This window comes from Suricata suricatta, chromosome 15 (genome assembly GCF_006229205.1).
Source record: "Suricata suricatta isolate VVHF042 chromosome 15, meerkat_22Aug2017_6uvM2_HiC, whole genome shotgun sequence".
Classification (NCBI taxonomy): domain Eukaryota; kingdom Metazoa; phylum Chordata; class Mammalia; order Carnivora; family Herpestidae; genus Suricata; species Suricata suricatta.
Window position 1 is genome coordinate 45,101,659 of NC_043714.1, and position 7,893 is coordinate 45,109,551.

General features: G+C 40.4%; 1 pseudogene; it reads right to left on the reverse strand.

The window, feature by feature from the left end:
• Window positions 1–6,943: 6,943 nt before the first annotated feature.
• On the reverse strand, window positions 6,944–7,539 carry LOC115278831 (annotated as a pseudogene).
• Window positions 7,540–7,893: the final 354 nt, after the last annotated feature.

Genomic DNA, 7,893 nt, shown 5'->3' on the forward strand with positions numbered 1-7,893 from the left:
CCAGATATGGCACACATATGTACTGAGCTCCTACTTCCATCCCTGCCCCTCTCCCCTAGACTCTGCTCTTCCTCAGGACAGCCAGCGGAATCCTTTAAAACCCAAAGTTAGATCTTGTCAGTTATCTGCTCAAATTTTTCAATGTCTTCTTATCTCACTCAGTGTGGGATCCTGAGTCCTTCTGATGGCCTTGAGGTCCCTCTTCATTTGCACCCAGCCTCCAGTTTCTACCTCTCACCTCCTAAGTCTCCCATGACCCCCAACTTACTCAATGTTAGTCACTGGCCTTATTGCTGTGTCTTTTTTTTTTTTTTTTTTTTAAGAGACAGAGAGAAAGCATGAGCATGGGAAGGGTAGACCGAGAGGGAGAAAGAGAGAATCCCAAATAGGCTCTGCACTCCCGGCACAAAGCATGATGCAGGGCCCGGACTCACAAACCATAAGATCATGACCTGAGCTGAAACTACGAGTTGGACGCTTAACCCACGAAGCCACCCAGGCACCCCCTTTTTGCTGTTTCTTGAAAAAGAACAATAAAACAAAACAAGAAGGCTCTTATCTTATCCTTTGCACATACTGGTCCTTCTGCATAAAGGCTCTTGACCCAGATATCCCCATATCTTCTACTCTCACTTCCTTTAGGCCCCTGCTCACATGTCACCTTATCAGAGGTCTTCTCTGACCACCTGTCTAAAAGAACATGTCTCCATTCCCATCACCTCTATGACATTCACTCCACATTATTTCTTTATGGCACTCATGACTATCTGGCTTATTATATATTTATATGTCTATTTATCACTTATCTATGACCCTCATTCTGCCTTATTTTCCTTCATAGCACTGTGACCATCTGAAATATGTTCATGTGTCTCTTTATCACTTATCTTCCCACACTCAAGTGTGTGCTCCAAGTAAACCAGATTTTTTTTGGTTCGCTGTTGTATCCCCATGTTTAGAGAATGTGTTAGCACTAAAATGTATGAGAAACATAATAAATATTTTTAATACATAAAATTGTTTATAAGTTTTCCCAAGTGAGTCTTACGCAGCCACCCTGGTGGGCAACTGCCGGTGTAGCTAAGATGAAGTAAATTCTCCAATATTGAGATGTGGATTGGGCTGAACATTTCTCTCAATTAGCACTGCTTTCACGGACATCCAGGGAACAGACACCACACAAGACTATCCTTTACAGCTACGCCTGGGGTAGGACACCTGCTCTGGGCACATCAGGGAGCAGAAGTTCTGCTCATTTTGTTCCCTGTCTGTTCTCTGGAGCAACTGCAGCCCCTGTACTTGCCTGGGTGGAAACGAGACTGAAACATCGAAGCCCTCGGGAAGCAGGATGTTTCAGCCATCACGGGAGCCACAGAGTTTGAAGAATTCAGAACTTGCTGAGTGCTACTTTCTTTGGCTGTGAAACTCGTCTTTTGGATTTTAGTTTTCTAATTTGATAGTCTTAGAACGTAAATCACATGTCAGAAGTAACACCACGAAGAACAGAATCAGGCTGAATAGCAGTTAAAGGGACAGCCGGAAAAATAATACTTTCTATGCATTAGAACCTCATCATTTACGAAAGGTTTTCACGTATCTCATCCCACCTTGAACCTCTCAACAGCCCTGTGATGGAGACAGTCCTGACATTGAGGCCCCTATTTTGTAGATAAGGAAACTGGGTGTCATAAAATTGGTTGTCTTGTCAATTAAAAAATGATCTGAAGACTTTGACAGTTCACCAAAGAAGGTATTCCGATGCCAAATAGCAGATGAGAAGATGCTCCGTGTCACAGGTCATCAGAGAAATGGAAATTAAAACAACAATGCGACACCACTACACACCCATCAGAATGGCCAAAACGCAGAACACTGACATCAAATGGCTGATGAGAATGTGGAGAAACAGGAGCTCTCACTCATTGCAGATGAGAATGCAAGATTGCACAACCACTTTGGAAAATAGTTGGTGGTTTCATAGAAAAACTAAACATACTCTTATCATACGATCAAGCAATTATGTCCTTGCTATTTACCCAAAGGATGTGAAAACTTGTGTCCACACCAAAACCTGCATGCAAATGGTTATAGCAGCTTTATTCATAATTGTCAAAACTTGGAAGTAACCAAGATGTTCTTCAGTAGGAGAATGGATAAATAATCAGCGGTACCTCCAGACTATCATGCAGCACTAAAAAGAAATGAGCTATGAAGCCATGCAAAGACAGGGAGGAGCCTTAAGTGCACACTACTAAGTGAAGGAAGCCATCTGAAAAGGCCATATATTGTATGATTCCAACTATAAGACATTCCAGAAAAGGCAAAACTATGGAAACAGTAACAAGTTCAGTGTGGTCAGGGGTTATCAGGGGGGAAGGGATCAATATGTAAAACACAGAAGACTTGTAGGGCAGTAAAAATATTCTATATGATACTATAATGATGAATTAATATCATTATACATTTATCCAAACCTATAGAATTTACAACACCAAGAGAGAACTCCAAAGTACACTATGGATTTGGGGCGATTATGATGTGTCAGTGAATGTGTCATGTCATTTCATTAGATGCCTTTCACAAATGAGTCCTAACTCTTCCAAGTTCATTCTTGCAGTTTCACTCTGCTCAATGTGGGTTATATTCCCCAAAGTCCCCAGATTTTCCTGTACCTTTTTACACAATGCTCTTTTGTTTTTATTTATTTATTGGGGGAGGGGGGGAGAGAGGTAGAGAGAGCTCCAAGTAGATTCGGCACAGTCAGCACAGGGCCTGACAGGAGGCTAGATCTCATGAACCATGAGATTATGACCTTAGCTGAAATCAAGAGTCTGATGCTTAACTGACTGAGCCACCAGGTGCCCCTACACAGTGCTCTTTCTGCATGAGATACTCTAGTCTTCTCCATCCAGCAGACTTGTGTTCGTCTGCACTAGCAGGTGTAGGTTAAGTTGTGCCATAGAAACAAACAACAAACTCTCAATAACATAAAACTCAAGGTTTATGTCTCAGTCATACTACATCCCCATCATGAGTCAGCTGGGGGTTCTGCTGAGCCTGTCTTACTCAGAAACTGAGGCTTATAGAGCAGCCCTGATTTGCAGTGTTGTCAGGCATTGGGGCAAAAAAAAAAAAAAAAAAGAGAGAGAGAGACAGCATGCCAGAGAGAGAGAGACAAATTGATCATCGGTTTTTAAAGCTTCCATTCAGAAATAGCATACATCAATTCCGGTCACTTTCATTGATCATATCACAAGCATGGGTTCAGGAATGGAGTCCACAGATAGCTGGATTTACTTAGGTTTGGAATATTCCAGAAAAGTGTAATGGAGTGGGGGTTAAGGAAGGAATATTAAAAATGATGGGCTTTAGTGTTTAACCTGGATAAAAAGAGAAATGAGGTCATAATGTGCTTGATAGTGGCAGGATCAATGAGTTGGAGACCTCTATAAGACTGAAAGTGAATGGTCTTTGGAGGAATTCCATGTTTATTGGAAAAGACATAGGTTTGGGAAAAACAGGCTTGGGGGGGCACAATTCAGTTCATAATAACTACTAATCTTCTTTTTTATTTAAATATATGTATTTTTAAAATTTTTATTTTTTCCCCAACTGAATTGTAGGGTCCATGAGTGCAGAGACCTTGTCTGTCTTTCTAGCCATTATACCCACAATGGCTAAAAAAAACCAGCACATAGTAGCTGATCAGCAAAAAGCTGAAAACAAATGAATGAATGAGTAAACAGATGGATGAAGAGTAGATTTCTTCTACTTCAACAGGACTCCTGAGAGAAGCTGGTAAGTGACCCAGTCACCCTGGCCTAATAGATCAACTCCAAAGATGCTACCACCAATTTATTTGCTCCCCATATGCCTGCACCTTTCTTCCATTGAGAAGTGTAGCTTATTTCTCTTTTTGAATCTAAGCACACCCTAGGACTGCTCTCATCAATATAATGCAATAGAAACACATTCTGGGATCTTTTGGCCCAGGACTTAAAAAGACTACAAGCTTCTATTCATTTCCTCTTGGAACTCAGAGGCCATGATGTAGAAACAAGCCACATGGAGAGACTATATGGAGAATTCAAGTCCTTACTTTGGCAGCTCCAGCTGGCACCAACCGCCAGTCATATGAACGAGCCATTTGGACCTTCCAGCCCAATCTAACCTCTGCAGCCCCAGATAACAACACACAGAACAAAACTCTCAGCTAAGACAATCGACCAACAAACTTGTGAAAAATAATACAATAGTAGTAGTCTTAAGCCATTAAGTGGGGGGTGATTTGTTACACAATGACAGATAACAACCAGAATTTGGCATCTAGTTACATGATGGTGCTATAAGAGAAACCTAAAACATGAAGGACTGCCTTTGGGAGCAAATAGTCAGGGGGAGGCCTCAAGATTCTCACAAGGTTATTGATGAAGACTGACGGAGCAGTGAGGTCATCACTATTGGATGTGAAGCAAAGGGGATACCATTTATATGCCAGGAGAAATTTTATTGCAACTGTCACTGGTGTTAACATCACAAAAAGGAAGGATGCTTCGCAAACCTATAGATCTAGCTAAGATTTCCAGGCAAAATATTAAGTATCAGATGGCTCCTTTAAGTTTCCTATGCTTTGATAAAATACAAGGAAGAAAGGAACTAAATATACAACCAATTTAGCAGAATTTGGAGGAAAAGTAGAGGATACAGGGTAGCAAATGTTCTTAAAGTAAGAAATGGCCTTAAGTCAAAGATCAAATCTAGGGTATTATCAATAAAACACAGCTTCAGTGTGAAATTCAGATCAAAAGTGTAAGATCTTTTGCAAAGGCAGAACAATTTGAGTTGGTGCCAAAGAGACTCTCAGGTCAGACAAAAATACTTCTAAATAACTTAAAGGCATGATTTGTAGACCCCCAGCAATAGAGCTTCTAAGAATATTAAGGTTGTAAGAGCAACATTGATGCTGGTATATAATAGTAACCAGCAACGATAAATAATGATGTTAACAATCCAATCTGAATGTACTCTATGCAAACATATTGTTGACCATGCTGTGAAATGGTTTCGAGCTTTCTAGAAAGTGGTCTGGCAATAGGTAACAAAATGTTCGTGTCTTTTTTCCAAATAGTTTATCTTCAGGAATATTGACCTAAGGAAATGATCCCAAAGAGATATTTTTTAAAAAGCCATTGGTCTAAACAAGCCTTCACAGTCACATTATTTATAAGAGAAAGAAACTGGAAACAATCCAAATGTCCAAAAATAGAGATTTGGATGTGCAAACTGGGGTATATTTACATGACAGACTGCTCTATAATCATTAAAAAGACAAGTTTATGGATTATGTTGACTTAAGGTTATGTGGACTTGAAATATCATTAATAAAAGAGCAAAGTATGAAATGGTAAGCGCATACCAATTTCAACTCCATACAAACAAGTACCATCTATATCTTTCTCATAAAATAAATAAAATGTGCACACAACAATTTAATGTTTAGTGTGCTTTAAAATTGAAGTACTTAATATCCTAGTTTGAAAGGATAAAGCGGAGACTGTGGGGAATTGCTGGAAAAAGAAGTTTAGGAAAATTAGAACAGATATATTTATGTATATGGGTGTGTTCATTAAGAAAGTTGACAGGGACTCACAAGGTCCTCAGCCCTGAGTTAGGTATAGCAAGTAGAAAAAGCATGAGTAAGATATAGTCCCTGGGCTCAATAAACATTCAAACAACAAAAAGGACATGATAGATTACAGTGTAGATGAATTTTCTATGTTTATTTCTGTGAAAAAACTCAAAGGGGTTCTTTTGAAACTCTAAGTTTTACAAAAACTTGCTAGAATTCTGTGGGACATTTTGCAAATGGAATAAGGCTTTAGATACTTTTGTTAAATTGTTGATTTTTTAAACTATTGTTTTATTTTTAAAACACTCTCTTAAAAACACTTGACACTACGGAGAAGAACAAAAAGGGAAGTAAAAAAATACATCACCTAAAATTAGTCCTATTCCTGAGAAATAATCATTGTTAACACCTTGTCGATATCATTTTAGCCATGTTCACTTAGTCAGGGTTCAACCGGGTGAGCAGAACCAGTAGGCAATATATTTTCATAGAGTTATTGGGTTACACAATTGTGGGAACTGACTAGACAAATCCCAGAGCTGAAGGACAGGCTACCAAGAAGGACAGAATGGAAGTCTGAGGCACTGGCTGAAGCAGCTGAGCCCAGGCACAATCAGGGCCCACCTCTAGACCCGGGGTTTAAAGTCAGTCACGTCCAAATCACAATACTGAGGATGGATGCTGGGCATCAAGCCAGTACTGACTGGTGTGCAGCTACCCAGAGGCAAGCACCTCAGGGATCACTCCAAATGTTGCTGGATGGACCCCATCTGGTTGTTCTGTATAATGTGCCATGTTGGACACGTCTGTGTAAGGCTGATGGAGACCTTCGGTAAGGAGACTTGCTCCCTGACCTCAAGCAGCTTACAACAATCCAGTCAACAAACATATATTTTCATTTTAGAAAAGAAAATAAAAACACCTGGCCCACATAACTGGATATTTCCCTTTTTAGAATTCAACGCTTACTGACCCAGCAAAGTTAGAGGTTATTAAGTTGGTTCATTTTTCTTCAATAAGGCATTTAACCTCATTCATTTCAAATCTTCCCTCTGACATTGCCACCTATTAAAATTGCGTGAGTTGTCTCCACAGAGCCATCTAATGTGCCCACTTTCATTTAGGGATATCTGGTAACAAGAGGAATTAGCAACAAAGATTAGAAGAGAGAAAACCTGGGTTCTCCCTACCTCTCAGCCATCACTAGTGATGGGATGCAGAGTAAGTGACTTTGCTCCTTAAATAAGAAAGGGCTTTTTTTTTTTTTTTGGTTATCAAATGGTTTTCTTATTGAAATATTTTCCTTTGTAGTTTTTAACCTGCTGGAGGTTCTACGATACCACTACTGATGTCATCTATGATGTCGTGAGGGTGGCGGCCATCAACATGGCAGCCCACAGACTGGGTGGCCCCCAGAATCTCTTTAATGGTTCCAGAGGGTTCTCTGTCTAAGGATTGGTGCTGCATCTGTCGGGTAATGTTGACAATCTCATTAAAAGTGACATTTCCACTGTGTTTAATGCTTTTCTGTCTCTTGGCATTCCTTAAGGGCTTTGATAATCAGGCAGTGGAAGAAGACGCCACTTCCATCTGGGCCTGTCTGTTCTGAATGGTCAGTTTCACCGTAATCCTCAGACCCTTCCAATCACTGGTTGCCTTGGTGATGTCATCACCAACCTTATTTGGAGACAGACTATGTTGGGGTCCATGACAGACGTGGCACCGACTTCACCACCGGTGCACCTCACATATAAGACTTTGGTTTCATTGGGATTAAACTTAGGTGGCACGGTGGAGGTGGCTGATGTCAGATGAACCCAGATTCAGGATGACTGAAGACTGTTGCACCTTTGCCTCCTTTGAGCCAAAAGCCAGAAGAAGAAAGAGCTTTTAAAACTTTGCCACAACATGGAAATCAAGGGGATATTGTTTCTGTTAAGTAACTAAGCTTCCCAAGTTTATATTTAAAAGAGCTACAAATCAGGGTGCCTGAGTGGCTCAGTCAGTTAAGTGTCTGACTTTGGCTCAGGTCATGATCTCATGCCTCCTGAGTTCGAGCTCCGCATCGGGCTCTGTGCTGACAGCTCAGAGCCTGGAGCCTGCTTCATGTGCGTCTCCTTCTCTCTCTGCCCCTCCCCTGCTAAGGCTTTGTCTCTCTGTCTCTCAAAAATGAATAAACATTAAAAAATTTTTTAAATAAATAAAAGAGCTACCAAAAAAAGGAGCTTCCACTTTCAGGGAAATAAAGATGCTCACCAATAAAT